We start from the raw sequence: 22264 nt of genomic DNA on the forward strand, positions 1-22264 counted from the left end.
AGTCCTGTAAATCAGCATACTACCATTCAGTTAACTCAAGATCTAATTTTAAAAATACAGAATGGAAATATCACTCATCCTAAACCTGATCAGAAATGCTCTATTACTTTTTCAGAAAATTTTGTTCTCTTTTCACTTTGTGAAATGGTGTACTGAAGAGAAATGGTATAAGGCATAGTGACATCTGAGAAATTCTAAGTAACCAGGGATTTACTAATCCTCTTTTAAGAGTACTGAACAATGTGGGCAAAGGGAAAGAAAATAAAGAATAGCATTTTTATGCACATCCAGTTCTGCCTCTCTAGATAGAAGCGTGAAGTGAGGATTGCTTAAATGAAATAGAAGCTGATGAAAAGCAGCATGAAATCTATCCAACATGTGACCAATACAAAACATATTATAAAGCTAAAATAGAAAGGCTTAAACTGTAAATATTTCTCTAAACCTAAAAAGATTTTGTGAAATATCTTTGTAGTTAGAAAAAGAGCCACTAAGGCATACTAATTTATCTCCACTTCCTTTGATACATCATCAGTATTATCCATCTCCAAACACGATGTTTTGAATGACAAGAGCATTGAGTCCTCTCTAACCTCACATGTCTCTTTCTGTTTCTCCTCATCAGTCTGCTTTTTGTTTTTTTCTTTCCCCTGCTAATTTCCTGCTTGAGTTTGAAATTTTACCTGCTTCTTGATGAGTGAATCTTGAAAAAAAATTCTCTTATCCTTTTTAAAAAAGCAGAGCTAAATTTAGCTGAGAGATATATTTAGGTAGATCTGTGAACTATTATTCTCAAGAATGATTCATGTGCATGAGGCCAGTTTCTTGACCCTCAGAAATCTATGAGCACTTAGCTAATGCAGTGAAGCCGGGCACAGCAGGGGCCAGGGCTCCCTGAAGCAGGAAGGGCTGCGAGTGTGGGGTCTCCCCCAGGGTGGGCAGGGCAGGGCCTGGCAGCAAGGGCTGGTCCCACTGCCCCCGCCAGAAGCAGGACAGGCTTGGGGGGCAGCCCCAGCCCTGAGCATTGGGTACCTCCCTGGGGACGGGGACAGACTGAGGTCAGTCTGGGATGTCAGCCCACAGGTCACAGTCAGGATAAGGGCCGGTCAGGGGAACCAGGGTCAGACACAGCATCGAGATGGTCCAGGAGGACCATGGGGATAGGGACAGGATAAGACCAGGCCAGGGGTCAGGATGAGTGTCCAGGTCCTGGTCAGGGTGGAGCATGGCTGCAGTCAGCTCAAGCTGAGACCATACCTGACAGCATTGGCTTAAATCTGCTTCTGAGAAAAAGAGCGGGAATGCTCCCCCTTACTTTTAGGTATAAATACAAGCCAAACCCAAAACTCTAATAATTTTACATCAATTTTATATGTGAAAAGCTAACTCAGGTTCTGACTATAAATGGCATTTTTATTAAAGTTCTTGACTCTGTGTTGAACACCTGAGTCTGGAGAAGCCAGCTATTTTTATATAAAGCTACTGTTGACAAAGCAGTGTCTGAAATAGATGTCATAGCACAGACAATGAGACAAAATGTAGTATTATACTTCATATGATGAATCTTTAATTCAGCATGATGCAAAGTGCTGCTTTTTTTTTTTTTTTTTTTTTTTTTTTTATTCAAATCTCAAGATGAGGATTTTGTCTCATCGCACTGCGTCAAACAAAACAGACATGCTAATGTTAGAATTTTTTGTTTCTGACAAACGGTCCTGCATTCTACTCTAGAGTTGAGATACCTAGAAGCTACGCATTTCATAGTTTCATTTACATATACCAAAGTCCTTTGGATAAGCTTTAACTTACTGGTAAAGCACACAGACCTACAGCTAAGAACGGTAGGAAAACCATGTAGGAAAACTGATGTGTTATTATTATTTTACATATCTGTGCTTCAAATATTCTAATTGTGTGTATTTGTGCCCACCTACATTGGACTGCAAATGTTCAAAGAGTGTAAAATAAACAACCTATGTGTTCAAACCACACAGTCTTTTTAACAACTGATATGCAATAAGGTAAACAATAACTGCATAGCTTATATGTGGAGAGATTTTATAATGATCAATTTTCTAATATTTTAGTAAGTGTGCAAAGAAAGCTTATTTTAACAGTTCTATTTAAATTATAAACCTTTCTCAAAACATTTTTAGGGCAGAGGAAAAAACAGGAAAGGAGAGGAAAAGTATTTAAAAGATGGTAAAATTAAAAAATTTCCTAATAAAATATTTCCAGTTTTGCAGATTTTACTGCATGAGTTTTGAATGAGAGATGTTCTTTCAGATAATAACATAACAATAGTAAATAGTAGGATTAATACTTTTTCTAGGCACCTGTATGTATGTGATTGTGATTATATACAAAATTATATTTTCTTCATTGTTTTATGCCTCATCAATTTATACTTGGGTTTTGAGTACCAGCAAGCACATTGTCTAGAAGCTTGTTGTAGAAGTTTAGGCTGCCCAGGGCAGTGGTGGAGACCCCATCCCTGAAGATGTTTAAGAGTAGAGTTGTCATAGCACTAAGGGATATGGTGTAGTTGGGAACTGTCAGTGTTAGGTTAGTGGTTGGACTGGATGATCTTCAAGGTCTTTTCCAACCTAGACAATTCTGTGATTCTGTATGATCAGAGTGGGTTGTATTATTATTTTGTGTGTGTGTGTGTGTGTGTGTGTGTGTGTGTGTGTTATTAGTTTATGATGATTTCCAAAATAAGTAAAAACTTAAACCAAAATTACTTAAAATACTTAATCCCCCCTAGTGTTGTAGTTCACCTCTTCTTGGTGTTCTGATAAGTCTCAGTGAAAAACTCTAACACATACTGGATTGATAATCTTACAAACTGCAAATCTATCCAGTCATCTGTGTCTCTGATGAGCAGGGGTGATCTGGAGGTGGTCACAGGTATCAGTGAGGTCTGCAAATTCTTAATAGCACTGCCAAACAAGGGAGTTAGTTACTGCCATTAAAAGAAATGGTAAAGCAGATAAAGGTGTTCTGTGATCTAGATTGCAACAACCAGTTCATCCCAGCTAAAAAAAACTCATGAATATTCTTTGGTCAGTATCTATCGGCATCAAAGACAGTAACACAAAAGTAATGAGCTATCTTGCCTATTTCCATCTTTCTCAGATTTTTGTGTTGTTTTATTTTTCATTTTTTCATAGGTAGTAAACTGTTTCAGTTTCTTATATTTAGCAATGGATTATTTTAGAAGTTCTTTGTGTAATTTGTCACATAGTTACTTATTATTATCTACAAGTATGCCTGTCATGCGAGGGCTCAGCTCTACACTGAAGACACTGAAGATTTACCGTCACTTTGAGCACTTTTTTTTTTTTTTACATGAATCTGAGCTCTCAATCACTTTGAGACCTGAGAAATACATAGACAATATTAAACTACCTTAATCTATATTTTGTTTGTCGTTATGATTTTTATAACATCTGTGTGTCTGAGTTACATCTGGATTCTCATATTTTAATGAACTATTAACTAAAAATTGAGAACAGCTCTCCACTGAACAACAAACTGAAGGATGATAACAAGCTCAGCTACCCAGAATACAACAGGCAGTCAGAAATAGATGACTGGGCCAACATGCATGGGTTTTGTACTTGACAGTGCTGCTGATATCCACAGTCTTTAGTAAGTCACCTTCCTGCTTTCTTATCTCTCTTTTCCTTTAATCTTTAGTCTATACAGGCTGTAAAAAGTTCAGGGTAAGGAGTATGTTTTACATATTATATAATGTAAGATGGTAGGAATTAGGTTTGGGTTATTTTTTCCCATGTTTGTCATAGTCTCTGAAACTAATTAGTCCTTTCTAAAGAAAAGGGATCTTGGTTCCATGGGGACATAATTTTTGTTAAAGATCAGAGAGGATCACAACCCAGGAGTTTATAGACCTGTGGCTAATATATGTGTGTAGAACACAGAACATTAAAATCATAACAGTGGTCTAAACAAGACTGAGCATTAAATTGAAACTGGATTTATGACATCTTAAGTGAGCTCCCTATTTATTTGACCATTCTTGTGTCTGTCTCCATTTAAAAGACTGTAAGTATCTTTGAAATTCCTTGAACTGATCTAGATGTGAAGTAAGGATTTTTCCACTTTTATTTACAGATATTTGTTAAACAGGAAAATTGATCTTATGCAGGTTTAGTGTTACATTCTGCCAAAATAATTGCATGAAATCTCCAAATGTCACAGTGGTACAGATAAATTAATGATAATAACAGCAATAATAGTAATGATCAATTGTATTATTTTTATGCACAAAAATGGGGTAATTCTTCCTTATCTTAAGCACGTTTCCAAATAAAGTGGCTGCAAATTTAAAATCTTCATGTATTTACTGCTATAATCCAAGTCTATTCAGAAATAATTTCAAGGTCAAATACAGGCCTATGCCAGTTATCAACAAGAAATAATAGTTTTCTTTAGATCAACTTCATCCTATTTTCGATTTTTGTTATGGTAGTAACAAAGGAATTTTGATTTGCTTTCAGAGTAATTTTCCTCATAAGAAGTGGGCTGGATGCTGAAGAGGAACAGTCAGTTTCATATGAAAGGATATCAAATGAAGAATAAAAATTTCCACAAAGTTTCCAATATCAATGGAAAATAAAGTATACAGGAATTTATTTTATTTTATATTATCCTTTATTTCTTCTTTCACTCTTCATCTACTTTGAGAACATACTGATTATACAGGTTTAGGAACTTTCCCTTATATTCTCCCTTTGCTGCATTTCCAATCAGTTACTGAGGTGGATAAAAATTTTATTCTCTGGAATTGATGAGGACAGGAGTAATTTGGTTACTGAACCTCTTCTTTTTTATTCATGCTTTTTCTCTCTCCTTATCTTACTTATGAAGAAGGATTTTGACACCAGAGATAATTAATCCATTCCTGCTGCATTATTAATCTTGAATTAGATATTAAAGACCAGTTCTTCTGAAGGAAGAAGAGCATATCCTTCATAGTAGTGGATGCATTAATTCTGATTAGGTATATATTTAAAGATATATGGCCTTTATCAGCTTCTGTATTGATATGATGTACTTGCTCACATGTGCTCACATGTAAATATGACTCCAATTGCTGGAGAAACATTTAGGTAATACTCTTGCTCTGGCAATTCCCATCAGCTTTTCCGCCTGCTAGTTCTGGATTTCACCAGCCTAGCAGTTCCATTTAATGATCTTTTATTACAATTTTTGGCACCATAAAGAACTGATATAAATTAGAGTCAATCTAGTAAAGAGCAATCACCAAGACTGGAGATAAAACACACAGCTTAAAATATTGCCTTTCTACACCGGTGTTTTGGTTATAGGAAGCCCTTTTCACTTAGGGTCCAGTTCTTACACTAACTTTTCTGAGCCTTTCACTTTTTAAAGTGTTAATTAAAATATTTAACAAAAATATAGTCAGTGACTCTAGTCTGCATAGTCCACCTTAAAGCAAATTACTGGAATTTTTATTAGATAAATTTATGACTTTCATGCAGATATGACTGATAAATGGATCATCTCTTCAAAAAATAACTTCAAAAGCTGAAAAGAATAGCAGATGAAAAGAAGGTCATTTCATTTGACTTCTCTCAGCAGAAAAACAACCTGTAATATTTGCTTCAAGCAGTTCATTACAGCTACCTCTGCAATACAGAACTAGAGTATAAATGCACAGCTTACTTCAGCTGCTATCTCTTCTACCCCAATTAAAATTATTTTTAAAGGTCTTTAAAACATGCAAGAGCAAAACTTTGCACTGGGATAAGCTGGCAGTATTCTCCTCAACTTCAAAAATAATTACTAAGATCACCTGGGGAGTACAGTTTTCCCCTTAAAAATGGGTGGTGATGGAGATGTACACTAGCAATTGTTTGTGTGGACTGCATTGAGTTTACCCTTGGGATAATACAGAGAAGCTGTCTGTGACAAGTACTGACATGTCACTTGGATGTGATACTCAGATGTGCAGAGAATTCTGACCCCCTTCTCTAAGTGCTATATCATTTTCAATCCTGCTCCCTCTACCTCCAGACTTTTCCTCTTATTTCTCCCATTCAGTTACAAGTTGCCTTCCCCAGTGCATTTCTTCTGCAGCTCTTCAAAGTAAAGATACTTGTCACAAAGAAGATGCAAATCTGATCCTTGGAAAGACTCAACTATTTCCCTACTACTTAATACCATTGACAGCAAATTCCAATATAGTATTTTTAATGACATTACAGTCAATGATTGCATTTCACTGTTTTGTTGGGTTAGAGCTTTTTGGGGGGGGGGGGGGTTTTTTTTTTTTTTTTTTTTTTTTTTTTTTTTTTGGTTTGTTTTGTTTTGTTGGTGGTTTTCTGGTTTTGTTTTTGTTCTGCTTTTCAAAAATGGCAAATCATTGCTTCTGAAGGATATTGATAAAGTGAGACGTCTGTAGGCCTAGACATGGAGTTTGGATGGGGATTTCAATATTATAAGTTCTGATTAAGCCCACCATTCTTAGTAGAAGCCACCTGTAAAGCCAAGCTGACTTCTTGCTTCCATATCAAAAGGGACATCTTTGATCTGCACAGTTAGCTGTTAGTGATTTCTCTCTGTTTAAGTCTTCTGACTGGGAGTGCTAGGAACACACTACGGAATGAAGTAACATGTTCTTAATTACTAATTCCTCATAGGGATAGAAGTAGACATTTTCCATTCCTCTGGTGTAACCTTCTGCTGACATTTCAGATCTCCAAAATCTCTTTAGGAGTAAGTAGCGATACTACGGACCATTAAGCTGACTTAACACATCATAGGTTTAACTGTATGCAGATGGTGGATGACAACAAAATCCTTTTATTTATGTGTGCTTCTAGAATATGTTTAGCTGAAGAAAATTGGAACATTTTGAAATACATACCAAAATAAATTCATTTGCCCATATAACTCTGTAGTTAATGTATGTTATGGGTTGGTTTGTTTTATTTTTTTCTCAGTATAAAGAGTGAAGAGAGAAAAAAATGTTGCCCAGGAGGAAAAAATAGGACTTTGAGTTAACATTTTTGTATTACCAGCTTCTCTTCTCCTTTTTGAGTTAGACCAAGGTATACAAGACTGGGCTAACACAATCTCATAAATTAATCTCTCATTTAAATGAGCAACTAAAGCTTTTTTTTCTTAGTATACTTAATGTTTTATAATAAAATATTTTTTTACAGATGATGGTCTAAAATTAGTAAAATACTTGCAGCTATTGTGCACTATTTTCAGCACACAGAAACACAATAAAATTATAATTCAAGACTGACTGTAAGTGATTATTCCATTACAACTTTAAAGAGGTAATCATTAACAAATTGTACACTGCATAAAACTAAAATACATTATTTTAAAGTATGGCTATTATGCAGTTCTGAAAAGCTGATAAATCACATTAAATTTATGTCATTAATATTCAAACAATTCTGTAAAAAATTAAGCTAATACATATATTCTGCAGTCCATCAAGAGCCAGATATGTACTGGATAAAGCAAACCCATATGTTCTAGAAATTTTATGTGGACAGTTATGCAATACAGCCACTGCTATAGAGACTTTGATATTTAAAGAAAAGCTATGCAATAAATTAGCCAAGTGTTGAATCTCAGAGTACCCTCTGAGTTTAAGTACACTTCTGTTTCTCTTGTTACATGCAAGAAATTCATCCTGGTCACTTCTGATTACTGTAACTCAGTTCTTAATTTCCTGACTTCTGTGACTGCAGCTCTCCACTTGTTCCACAGTTTCTATCTGGGAAATACTCTATTCCCTTTTTTGACAGCTGACAGTGGCTGAGGTATCCTATCTCACTGTGTGCATTTCTTAGATTTTTCAGTTAGGAAAACCTTGTAGCATTTACAAAGTTATCCTGAGCGCAAGACAGCTTACAGTCTAGTAAAAAGAGAAGTGTTCATTCACAGCATCCAATACAAACAGCTATGTCCTTTGTTTCTTTGTTTTGATAAAAAAATGCAGACAAAGAAATAAAAGTAAAATAGCATTAAGACAGTTGTGAAAAGTCCTTCAGATCCTCTGTCCATCAGATCACCTTTGCATATTTATCATGACAGGGTTTCTGTCTTTCTGCGTTCGTTGTTTCTGAGATTGCATCTTAATGAGAATACTTGTATTTTAGCATCTAGATTTTATAACTGATTTGCTTTTAAAGTGCGTCAGGGGACTTAGGCCATTTAAATCTTACTGAACTTGATTATTCCTTTTTTACTAGAAGATACAGACTGGCCACTCTTTGTCACTGCATATCTTATATGCATGTCTTAATATCCATGGAAGTGGAAATGTCTCTGTTTATACCAGATTATCAGCTCTTGGACTCAACTGGCCAATTTCAATTTATGACGATTCAACTCCGAATGGGGAAAACACAAAGTTTGTCTTTACTCGTTCAGGCACAACTACACATGAACTACAGCTAATCTAGCCTGGGTATACACCAATCCTACCCTTTGCAGCTCTCAGCTGCATAGTTCAACTATTAGTGATAGCTGTGACACTCATATAAACATTTGGTAAATTGTTTTGTTTAGCTGAAAATGGCTGAAAAATAGACACATTTTTTTCAGGACTGTTTTCAGACAACTCAGCTATTGCTGAACTAACCTGCTACACATGTGCAGAAATTCTGGCATGAGGAAAGGACATTTATTCCTTGTGAATGAGATGAATAAGTGTTGAAGCAGGACCAATGGAACTCTGATTAGGTTTGGTTGAAGAGGCTGTGAAAGCATATCCTCCTCATGCATCTATCAGTGTGAAGCATCTTCTCTACTGAATCTTACCTTCTGTATTAGTTTGTACAGTTGATAACATACTTAATAAAAAAGCTGAGTAAAATACATTTTGGTCACTAATAAGCCTCAGCTAATTGAGATTTACACCACAAAGTTGACAATGTGCTTGCTGTGACTGATTATTTATCACCTTTCTTTAAGGGTATTGCATATGTCACAAGGCAGTTTATATGTAGACAGAAAACAAACCAAAGCACTTGTCTTACAGAGTTTTTATTAATTACGTTATAATCTTTCCTTAATGCAGGATGAAAGACTGAATAGACAAAAATATAATACAGAATTTCCATGCAAGACCCAACCTAACATTTACTGACAGTTTGATCCTCTACTAGTTATGATTAGATTCAGGTAAGTTAGAAATTTAGTCTCATTGTCTGGATTATTCTGACAAAATAGACTCATCCCCTAAGAATGTGAACTCTGAACTGTGAGGGGTGTTGGAAGTTTTTCTAAGGCTTTTATCTTGCTTTTTTTTTTTTTTTTTTTTTTTTTTTACATATAGGTAAATCTAGTCTTAACTGCCGCATCAATTTTTGAGATTATTTGAAGAAGAAAAAAGATCTGAAGAACCTAAAAACTTTAAAGTGCAGACAAATGAGCAGTTAAAATATCTGCATGATTGGAAAAGACTGATTGTCTCTTCAAAATTTTGCCAGGATGAAGATATATTCTTAATAGATTCAAATTTTATTTGCAAGTAAGGACAGAAAGTGAAGAATTTAAACTAAATCAGACGTTGGGTTTTTTTGTAAAGAAAAAATACAGAAGAAGAGGACAGGATCATAATGAGACTGAACAAGGTAGCAAATATAGTAGGACTGACAGTAGAAAGGGCCAGTAAGTTAGCTGAAAAGAGAGCCAGCAGAGGTCAGGGACATAAGAGAGTTCAGGCTTCTCTTACTAATTCTGGTCATATTTCTCTCCACCAACCATTTGTTCCATGTCTAAGACTTAGAATTAAGTTTTAGAACATGGATGTACAATTTGTAAATTCCTGTTATTGCTACCAAATGTATTCAGAATTCTGAGCAAGCCCATCATCTACAGATCTCAGCTCATATTCTGTAAGAGTTGACACTTTTCACCAGCAGTATCATAGGATATTCTGAAAAGCATATTAAGAAGTATTTCAGAAACTAACTAAATTCAAAAATACCAGAAAGACATCTGAAAGCATTCAGGACTTTATCAAATAACTACTTTGTGTAGTATATCATATTGTCTGCCCCACACATGAACTGTGACTTTTCTTTTGCATAGCTTTACGATGAATGATATGATACAATATATTTGTATTCAAGGGGAAATTTCTCCTCCTCTTCTTCTATCAAGTCAGCACAAAATTTAAATGCCTCTATTGATATACACTGAGATAGCATGTTATTGGGATATAGTGTAGTTTTTCAACTGGAAGTTCCATGACCATTGAGGTAAAAATATTTAAAGTTCTAAATTTCCACCCATTACATAAAAGATACACAGTCCCCATCTTCAGATTGTGGCTGATTCCTTACTATAATCTATTTACAATATTCTTATAAAATTTTATTTGCTTTATGCCGATGAAAGTAAATATTTTTTTTTGTTTTTCCATAATGGCACCCTACAGTCAGCATTGCATAAGAGGTACAGCTACCATTTACTGTTGAACGGTATCAATGTATGAATGCAGTAATCAGCTAGATCTGAGAAACACATGTAGGAGACAAAGGAACATGAATGACTAAAAAGCAGAAAATGCTATAAACAGACCTAGCAGCCATCCCAGAAAAATAAGCAAGGACTAGCCAGAAAAAGATTTGCGCACATCAGGGAATTAGAATAAATGAAGAAAAAGCCTAGTGAATACAAGCAGAGGTTAAACACTCATAATGAAAGGGAATTTGTTTGTACAGACCCAACATAGGCCCATGTTATAATCCACTTGGTCTCAGACAGGAGCTTGATGTATTCTGGCAATAATATTGCTGTGTACATCATTCTGGTATCTGAACAGCTGGAGAAAAGTCAAGTTCAAACCTTCCTGACTCAACAGAAAATTTAATCTACTATAAAGAATTATCTAATATATCTGTCTTACATTAAAATATGATGTCTGTTTAGCAGGTGGACTAGGAGCTGAGTGGAAAACTAGAGATATAATTCAGTCAAGCACTGGTGTGTATGGTGTTTGTTTAACTGGTTTTAAGCTTGCTCCTAGCAAACATTACACACCTTTACTTTGGTATGTTCCTTCAATGTATATTAAGACTTTTCATGTGTTAGTCTATTAGCACTGACTATTTCTGTGTGTTGCATTAATTATTATTTGTAGGATAATGTATTTATCCAAAGTAGTTAAAAGTACTTTCTCCACAAATGTTGAATTTTCCAGGGCCTATATGTTTGATATTCACAAGTAGAGCAGTTGTCAAGTGTAGAAAATGATCTCTCTTAGAATCAAAACAGCATTCTGTAAAACATGATAATGTTCTTTCTTTCAATGAAACATATAGTCATCAATGTAACACTAGTATTACAATATATAGAAAAAGCATTTTTGGTTCAAACAGATAAAATAAATTATCCTTCACAAGCACTGAATATAAAAATTTACATATATACATATTAGTAGTACAGTCCCCATTAATTTTAACACAAAGTAGAGAGTGAGATCATATAGTAACTGAGAAAATATCAACTAATGCACTGTTAACTACCAGGTAATTTTTTTTCCCCCTATGCTGTCATAAGTGACAAATTATATTTTTAATAGAAGAGATATATCTCTGTGTAACATTTTTGTCTATCTTAATTCATAATGTCTGACTATCCTGAATTTTCAAAGATTATGAAGTGTTGCAGTCAGTTTGAATAAGGCCATGCAGTATTCACTTCCTGGTGTGTGCATATTCTATTTGTACTGTTTCTATAGTTAGCTTATATATTTATTTATTACTATACCTTACTGAAACTGATCTGAATCAGTAGGGGGAGCTTTAAGACCCATGAGCCAAAATTGTTTTTGTGTTCTGCTACTAAAGGCTTAAAATGCCTGAGGGCTTCAGTGTTAAACATATTGCTCTGCTCAATGAATAGTGGCACAGAGATTTCTACAAATGTATATTTGTTTCCAAAGCACTTGTAGGGTGCCTATAATCACCTTGTCCTTTGTAACATTGATTTTTAATATATATGGTTAGCCTGGGATATTTTATAACCCAAATGAAAAGCTCCTGGAAGTAAATATCACAAAGGATTGGAAGTGTATAGTTTATGTATCCATAAATAGAAAATCATTTGTTTAAATAAACTCAAGCTGAGCACAGTAATTGATGGCTTCTTTACCCCCTGAAGTTCCATGAAATGACTGTGCCTTTATATAGTAATTAAAATGTGCCAACAACTATTTTATTGTCTCCAACGGAATTGTCAAGTATTGTTCCAAAAACAAATCAGCTGCAAAGCTGCTAAACATGGTTATCTGCCATTGTATTTTGTAGGTTTGTATGAAAAAAAAGAATAACTGTCACATCATACATATGTCTCAACAGTTAAGATCCTGGGACCCTCTGTTCCTTTCTTACATCTTAGGTAAAAGACAGTTAATTTATTTTTCTTAAACAAAAAAAATCTGTTCTGACTGTCTTGTTCTTCTTTAAACTTACAAGATGCACAAGAACCACCACTTTTGAATTCTGTGGACAATGTTTTATTTATTAAAAAGAAAAATTATAAACCAAATTTTAAGAAGTGTTCTGGTTCAATCTTATTTTGAAAAGTCTAGATACTGAAGTATATAATTAAAATGGTCTGGCTTAAAAAAAAAATGTTAAGAGATTAAACTTAGATAAAAAATTCTGGAAATGAGCCAGCTAAGTACTCATGCCCTATATTAATTTACTTTTAATTTTCACTAAAATGCAAGACTAGAAATGCTCAGTGTCTGTATAGATCAGCTGCTTCTTTTTCCATGAAGCCTATAACCAACCAAATGACAAATGAAGAAATTCAGAATTGACACATGGATTTTTATTTTCCAGCAAATGTTATTCTACTAAGAAAAAATTTAGTTAATCTTAAAACATAAATACATTTATAAGAATTAAATACTTAGAACTGGGTTTATTACTTACTTATTAAAAGTAAAACTGATCTCATCTTGTCAATCATAAAGTTCCAAACATAAATCATTCAATATCATCAGGTATGTAGAAATATAAAATATAAAATATCTCTTCCATAGAAAGCACACTGCAGTTATTAATAAGTCTAAAAATTAAATACGTTAAATTCACATACAGCCTTAAATTTCATTTTTTTAAACGCAATCTTAATTACACTGTGTGCTTTTTTGTTACTTCTGCAGGATTGCTTTCTCACACAGTGAACATGTTGGAATGTGACCACTGAAGAAGGTAATTTTAGAACATATCCATACATTCTTAATCTGGTGAAGTAAGGTTGTATCACTATACTATTCTTACTTGTAATTTAGATGATCATGACACAGTATCCAGTTTGAAGGTTTGACATTGACTTCCTCCAGTCCTGTTTTCAGTTAAAATATTGTATGTTTTGAGTTACTTAACAGACTCTCAAAATAGATCTCAGAATTTGGCTCCAAGTGATTTCTCATTACTTTATTGCTGAGATTCCAGAACTCTAAGGACATCTCAGATGGGAGTAATTTAAGGGGTTTTTTTTTTGGTTTTTTTTTTTTTTTTAGCACTTATCTGTGTTTATCTACAACTTTGGCAATAAGATCTTGATGGTTTGGTTGTTAGATTTATTTTTTTTCAACATCATCCATATGCTTATAAAATGACTGTAATATGTCACTCACTGCACATGTGAGAGAAAAAGTTCTATTGGACTTCAGAAGGCTTAAATTTAGCAAGTGTCACAAAAATCCTAAACAGGATGTAACTTCAATTGGATTGTTGATGATATTATACAAACCTGATGTAAGCAAAACAAGTCAGCATTGAAAAAATGCAGAAAAATAAAATATCTCCTTAGAGAATATAATAATTTTTTAATCCAGGCATCTAATTAAAATATTAATATTTCCTAGAGAGGTAAAGGTAAATTTTCTATTATCAAAACCCTATTGATTTGGACAGAAAGAAGGGTATCATAATTTAACGTAGTTTAATTAGACTGCAACTTCATTAACTTTTAAAAGTTATATATTTCCAAGCATAATTGACCTAGCTTGAGCCAAACTTGCCCTAATAAACATACCCCGAGGAAAACAATGTTCACAAATAATTTGCCTTTATCCTACCCTGCATCAATCTTACCACCTGTCCTCACTGATGTTGAAGATGGAAAACGGGAGGTTGCCCTCCCAACTGCACATTTGCTGAACCTTTTGGCTTCTCTCATTCTTTATTCTCATTCCATCTAATTTGGGATCTAAAATTCTTTTAAAGTATTCAGTAGTAGGTGTTCATAAAGTTGAAAAAATGTGAAAGTGTAGTCATGTCTAGTCTCTCCATCCCACATCTGTGTCACTTGTGGGGGAAGGAATAAACTTCCCTCATTGCTGTGCATCATTTTGTATCTAAAATAGCTTGTGCTAATCAAGAAGAACTAAAAATGAATAATTTTGAAAGCAGGCCTAATTCACCAACAGAATAGAAGTCTTTTTCACCCTTTAGAAGAATAGAATAAATACACAAAGCAGCAGCAGCTCTGTTATCATACCTGCCTTTCCCATCTCTGCCTAAACTGAGGTATTTGAGCTTCCAGACAGTCTATTTAGGGGAAAAAAAAAAAAAAAAAAAAAAAAAAAAAAACTAAATTAAACTGTGACAATTGTCATTTTGTTAAATGGCTTCCTGAGATCTGAGATTTTTTTACCTTCACTTTGTCCTATCGGTAAGGTTACTTGCCGTAGAAGTCTCAGCTCATGTAAGCAGCTATTCCATAGTCAGAGACAGTGTGCCTAGCATGTACGGTAGTCTTAACTCTAAGGAAGGAAAAAAAAAAAAAAAGTTTGCCTTTTCTTCTGCAATATATTTCAACACAACATGTTGTTATTTTTCAATAAAAATTCAAATTTAAGTTCTAACTGCTACATTTATAATTTTTTGTGAAGTATTCAGAAGCAGCTGAAAAGCAAAGCTATGTTTCCTGGTGTTTTCCTTTCTTTTCCAAAATGTTTTTTCTCATTGCTACTTTTCTGACTCTCTGCATTCTGTTTATTTTAAAAGTGTTAATCTTAGTCATCCAAAAGTCTTTTTTACCATAATGTATTTGGTTTAAATGTCAAGTCAGGATTGGGGGTGGATGTGCTGCAGGACAGCCTCTGAGGAGAGGCCAGGAACTGCCCTGTGCTGGACACAGCCGGTTCCAGCTGCTTCCAGCTGGCTTCAACAAACCCACAGCAGGGCACAGCTGAGCCCCGCAGCCGAGCTGGTGGCACCTCTGTGGAGAAATGTTTAAAAAAGGGCAAAAAATACTTGACAGACAGTCGCAGACAGAAGAAAAAGAGTGAGAAACAACAGAGGGAAGACCAAGGTCAGAGAAGAAGGGGTGTGGGCGTCAAGCAGGTATTCCCCATTAGCCCATGAAGAAGACCATAGTGAAGCAAGTTTTGCATCTGCAGTCCATGGAGGACTATGCCAGAGCTGATACCCACACACTGGAGGACCCCACACTGGAGAAGGTGGATGTGTCCTGAAGGAAGCTGCAGCCCATGGAGAGCCCACGTGCGCCTTGTAGGGACTGGAGCCTGTGGAGGACCCATGCTGAGGCAATCTGTTCCTGGTTGGCTGTGGTGAGAACACATGATGGAGCAGTTCTTGAAGAACTGAAGGCAGTGGGAAGAATAGACATTGGAGCAGTTTCTGAAAGGACTGGTCCTGTGAGATGGACACCATGCTGCAGCAGCAGAAGAGCATGACGAGAAAGGAGCAGCAGCGATGTATTGTCGGCAACCCCAATTGCACATCCCCCTGCACCAACTGGGAAGAAGCAGGTAGAAGAGCTGGGAGTGAAGTTAAGTCTGGGAAGAAAATGGGGAGGAGGAAATATGTTTTAGTTTTTGTCTGTTTCTCACCAACCTATTCGGAGTTTTAATTGAAAATAAGTTAAGCCAATCTTTCCATAGCTGAGTCTGGTTTGCCCATGTTAGTAACTGGTAAGCAATATCCCTGTCTTTATCTTGACTCATGAGATTTTCTGTCTTACTTTCCTCCCCTGTCTTGTTGAAGAAAAGGAATGAAAGAGTGGCTGAGTGAGCAACTGGCAGCCAACCAAGGTCAACCTACCACTCATGCTGTTGGGACTCATCCAGAAATGCAGGGAGGAAAAAGTATTCAACAGCCTGACGTTATTATATGCATGCCACATCTTGGAGTGGCTGCTAAGACAATGTGTATTGTTTGTATTTCCAAAGCAAAGCAAGAACTAGCACCACAGGCAGAAGTTTATTTATGCTATTGCAGTGCATTTCTCATTTTGTTTATTTCTTTTTACAGTTTTCTTATGTGTTGTCTTCAGAAGAACCTGGTCAGACTTCTTCCTACAAAACAAAGAAAAACATATCCATCTGGTATCACTCTTCATCCAAGTCAGTGTAACAAGGAGTTATTTCTTTATGTTTGATTTCTTGTTTGCTTTACCTTACCTTACTCCACTGTAAATTTTGTACAGCCAGAAAGGAGAGGAAATATTAATAAAAAGCGTGCCTTCTTTCTTCCCTCCTCTCTCTTTTTCCCTCCCTTCCTCCCTCCCTCTCCTTGTCTACTTCTCTCTTTCTTCCTTCCAACCATCCTATTTTCTTCCTTCCTGTATCTATCTGTTATGGTTTGAACCCAGAGGGCAAATCAGCAACATACAGCAACTCATTCACCCCTTCCATGTCAGGACTAGGAAGGAGAAATAAAGCAAAAGGCTTGGGAATTGATATAAGGACAGGGCGAGATGTCTCACCCGTTATGGTCATGGGCAAAACAGGGATTTCTTAGGGGAAGAAAAAACAACATAAATTTCATTCAGACACAAACACCACCACCACTTAACAGAGTAGGACAGTGAGAAGCATTACTATGTCTTAAAAACACCATCCCCTCTTTTCTTCCCAAGCTCAGCTTTGCTCCTTATTTCTTTACCTCCTCCCTCCCACTGGTACAGGGGCAGGTGATGGGGTGTATATGTGTGTGTGTGTGCCATGAGTCCCACCACTCCTTTCTCCTTATATGGGTGTGGGACTCCTCTCATTCTTCCCCTGTTGCAGAGTGGTGTTCCTCTCACAGGAGACAGTCCTACCTGATTTTTATTTGGCATGAGTCCCTCCTACAGGCCGCAGCATTTCCATGCTGCTCCAGCATGGTTCACTCCTGTGTGTTGCAGTCCTCCCAGCACCAAACTACAACAGTAGGGGCTTCTTCCCACAAAATTATGGCCTCCTTCAGGCACAGCCACCTGCTCCAGCGTGAGGTTCTCCATGGGCTGCAGGTCAGCATCTGCTTTATCGTAGATCTCCATGGGCTGCAGGGGGGTGGCTCTGCTGTCTCACCATGGGCTGCAGGAGGTGTCTCTGCACCAGCACCCCCACTCCACCCTTAGACCTTCTTTCTCCTGCTTGCCTCAGTGTTTGCATAAGCATTGCCCTCACAAATCCTCCTCCCAACTCTAACTCCTCCTTCCAGGTTCCCCTTCTTAAGTACGTTATCATAGAGGCACAGTCACTGTTGCTAATTGGCAGGTCCAGCTGGGAGCTGGGAAGCTTCAAGAAGCTTCTCTCGGGGGGCTAACTTCTGTAGCCCCCTACCTGCTACCAAAAACCCTACCCTCAGCACACTATCTTTTCTCTGTATCTTTAATGAAAAATGTTAAAGAGCTTTAATGTTCACTGTTGTTATGGAACTAAATCTAACTGTATTGTAATATGTCTAGCTGTTTAGTGTTTGATAACATTGGAGTCAAGTTAGAAACCTGGATGTTGTGTCCTATTTATTTCTTTAAAATTAACAGAACAAGTCTAAAATCAAGAAAAAGTTATATGGCTTAAAATCTCTCATTACAACAAAATATTAAAATATTTGCTGATTTTGGAAAAATTATCTGAAGCATTTAGAACACTGGAGAATGTAGTTTCTGATACTTCTGCAGATATTAAACAGCTCTTTTCCCTCACCTCTTCTCTTAAAAGAAATAGTTTTCTGAACAAACGATTGAATTTATTGAAAATAACTAAACATAGAGGAAATTGAAAAGATACATTAAAATATTTTGCTATTGTACTGAGTGCAAAACACAGTCACTAGAAATAATTTCATTCTAAAATATACACTGGAAACAGAAGTCCAATCCAGAATGGAGCAGGGAAAGCAACATTCCGTGATTATCTACATTATAAATAAAATAACCAAAGCTATGCATAAAGAGATCTAGAAGTTGGGTACTTCGTTATGTTAGTAAAAATGAAATTCTCTAAGCTACATGGCAGAGAGAAGCATGGAAGCTCTTATGCAGCTGTGAAATGGAGTTAGCATGTTCATGTGCTGGAAAACAGCACTTTGCACATCTTTGTTCCCAAAAGCGATATAGTTAATGCAATGCCATGCCAACACTGATGAACTGTGATGCACCTGGTGCTGGAGTTAGCACAGGCTGTGCTGGCTTAAATATCATCATATTTGTCTGCACTGCACTTTTTTTTTCTTTTTTTTTTTTTTTTTAAAAAAGCAAGCTAACTTAGTTCAAACACAAAGAGAGCAGAGAATAAGATTGCATGTACATAAAAACATTCAGGTCAGCTATCTGCTTATAAAGCTAACAGAAAAGAAATTCAATTATCCGCTTGGAGGTAGGATGCATAAGGATGCATGCAAACAATTCATCTTTTGAACCAGTTCACCTTACTTTAGTTGTGTGAGAGAGTTGAGTCCAGAAAAGCCTATAGATCCATTTATAGTCTAACTCAAGCCTGATTCAGAAAATCACTTTGATAAACTCTTAAACCAAAGCAAGGAGTCCTATAGCTCCAGGTCCTGAAATCCTCCAGAGCCCTTAGGGTCAGCAGGCTGCAGACTATTTTATTTTAGATCAGCATGAATGAATTAGCCTAAGGGACTCATTGATTTCATAGAAATATAATTTTTGGGTTGTTACTGGTATTTCTGCATTTTTCTCTGTTACTCAACTGTTGCCTTGATTCTTTAGCTTTGGGAAAAAAAAAAAAAAAAGTGTCTCTGTCATCTCCAACTTCTGGATTGTAAAATGGAGAGAATAGAAGTAGGCAACAAATACACAATGTGTCCCCAATATTTAAAAGATTCTATCAAGCACTTTACGTTATTAGTGATGGGTTGACCTTGGCCATCTACTACAGGCCCACCCAACTGCTCTCTCACTCCCCCTCCTTAATAGGCTGGGGGAGAAATAAATAAAATGAAAAAGCTTATGGGTAAACAGAAAGACGGGGGGATTGCTTACCAATTACTATCATGGGCCAAACAATCATGACTTGGGGAAAAGTAATTTAATTTAATTAAAATAGATTTGGATAGTGAGAAACAAAGATAAACATTAAACACCTTTCCTCCATAATCCTCCGTTCTTCCCAATTCTAACTTCACTCTCAGTCCCAGCATCAACTTTTCCCCTGTATAGTGCAGGCAGATGTGGAATGGGAGGTCGCAATCAGTACATAACGGATCCTCTCTGCTGTTCCTTCATCCTCATGCTTTCCCCCTGCTCCAGCATGGGTTCTTCTATGGGTACAGTCCTTTAGGAAAAATATGCTCCAGCACAGGCTCTCCATGTGCCGTAGTTCCTTCAGTAAATATACATCTGCTTCAGCACAGTCCTCCCCACAGGCTGCAGGAAAACACCTACTCCACCATGGCTGCTTCCAGGGGCTGTAGGGGAATCTCTGCTCTGGTGCATGGAGCACCTCCTTCTCCTCCTGTTTCTCACCATTTCCCACCACCCTCCCTTCCCCTCCCCTCAATTCAGGAAAGACAGACCGGAGATGTTGCAAGGGAGGTCCATGGAGATGATCAAAAGGCCAGAGAACTTGCCCTGTGAGGAAAGACTGAAGGAGTTTGGTCTTTTCTCCCTGGAGAAGAGAAGGCTCAGGGGGAACCTCATCACAGTACTCTGGTCATTAAAGTGGCTATAAAGAGGATAGAGTGTCTCTCTTCACAAGGAGCCACATGAAGAATACAAGGGACAATGGGTACCAGTTGCAATGTTAAAGGTTTCATCTTGACAGAAGAAAGAAAATTTTTACAGTGAGAACAATCATTCATTGAAACAGCTTCCTCAGGGATGTGGTAGAGTTCTCATTGCTGAAGGTTTCAGAGATGCAATTAAGCAAGGTGCTAAATAATCTCATCTAGGCTCTCTTTCCCACAAAAGGTTGGACCATGTGATCTTCCAAGTTCCTTTCCAACCTGGGCTGTTCTATGATTCTATGCTGACTGGTCTCTACACCTCTTTAATAATTCTGTATTTGGATAGTTACTATTTGTCTGCTACAGAGAGTTTCAACTATGTCAGCAGTTTGTTAACACAGCAAACAGCTGAAACAGGAACACTAAACTCTGTAGAAGCCGTTGCTTTGTATCAGGTGTTGGGATTCATCAGCAATATTCAGGACCACTCTGTTGCACCTGACTAGATTCACAGTTTTAATGCAGAGATTTGAGTCAGAAAGTGTTTTATCAAGGAGTTCAGCAAAGAAGATCCTCAACTTCTGATGGGAATGACACACAAAGGAGCTAAGGCATCTGCTTTGAATCATTCACCATGAAGAACCTATCCTTTTCCATCATCTGTGTAAGGATGGGGAGTGGGTGTCATTTATCTCCACCAGAATCAGCTGAGACTGGTCTATTACCTTTGCAATTCCTTGAGTCAGAAAACTATACACCATGTGCTGTCCAGACTTAAATTTTTATTATTTAATTTTATAATTGGGAGAACTAATTGGTAACTTTTAACAACTTGATGTATAAGTGCTTTTTCTGTAATTTAACAATAATATTTGTACCATGGATTTAAGAAGTAACATTACATTTATCCTCACAGACAATCCTGCAGGTATATGAAGAAGACACCAATTTCATGTTATTATTACAGGTAAAATATAAGTGAATCAGAATTTCACAGGTTTATATGTAGTGAGGCTGGGTGAGGGGGAGGAACTATATTTATTCAAAAAGCTTTGTAGAGGAGTGAAATGGACAAGTGTAATATATTTATAAAATATATTAAAGAAAACTATAGAATTTTCACCCCAAACTGAAGTTTAGACTCAGAAACCATAAGAAAGCTAATATATATTACTAAGGATAGTGCTTGAGACTTCCATTTTAAGAAAGCCAATATTGTACTTAAAGGAAATAAAGGAAAATTTATTTTTTTTTTTTTCCCCTAATCTCTGCCAAAGTTAATGTATTTCTTTTTGCTTATAGTAGAGTTAAAATTTCATAATTTCCTTGACTGGAATTTTTTCTAAGGTAACTGCAGCTAACAGTCCCCCCTGCACCTCCAATAGTAAAAGAGATTGCCTTAGTGCATAATGTTTTTTAGGTTACCATTAATCGATATTACATGCAAAATAGTTATATCCTAGGAACAAAACTGAGCAGAAAATACCGTTCTACAAAGGAACTAGTATACATTTATCAACAAATTAACAGCTCAGAGAAGTGAAAAAATACATCTCATTTTCTAGGTGTGGCTGACTACAAGACAAGTTTTGTTTGGAACATAATTTGAAATACCCTACTTGAAATTAAACTGTAGATCAAGTGCTATATATAGGTTCTTTCTCTTAGGATTAGATGAAATATATATATAGGTCAGAAGAACTTTAAATACACTGCTTAAAAGTGGTTTTCGAGCATGTGAGCAGAAAGGTATGATTTATCTGTATGTTGTCATAAGAGGAGAAAACTGAAGACTTCCCTATGACACTTCAGTGATGATGATAGGATTCCCTTCTGAAGGTCTTCACATGTTGCTGCATTAGATATGAATCAATGACAACAACTCTAAATGAGTTTTTGTTCTGCAGATAGAAACTGTGTTGACCCATTTATCTCACAGAAAGCTTTGAAGGTTCATATCACTTCATGGTCCATATGCACTATCTTTGCATATTAAATCAGTCGACGTTTCTTCATAAAGAGTAGAATAACTTAATTCCGAGATGAAACTCACATTGAAAGACAAAATTTTCACTTTTTGATCTCTCTCCTTTAGTACAAGGCAAGACAGCTCTGAATTTAGTCTGGAGACTATAAGATGTCCTTACTGTGAGAAAGGAAAATTCTGGTACTTATGGTTAAAATATTGATTTTAACACCTGTACATGAACGTGAATTGCTTTTTGTGGTACTACTGACTTTGTCAACTAAGGATATTGATGAAGAACCAAGAGAAAGGCATTGCATTCTGTTTGCCCAGA

The sequence above is a fragment of the Athene cunicularia genome (genome assembly GCF_003259725.1).
Source record: "Athene cunicularia isolate RWA chromosome 4 unlocalized genomic scaffold, athCun1 chr4_part1, whole genome shotgun sequence".
Classification (NCBI taxonomy): domain Eukaryota; kingdom Metazoa; phylum Chordata; class Aves; order Strigiformes; family Strigidae; genus Athene; species Athene cunicularia.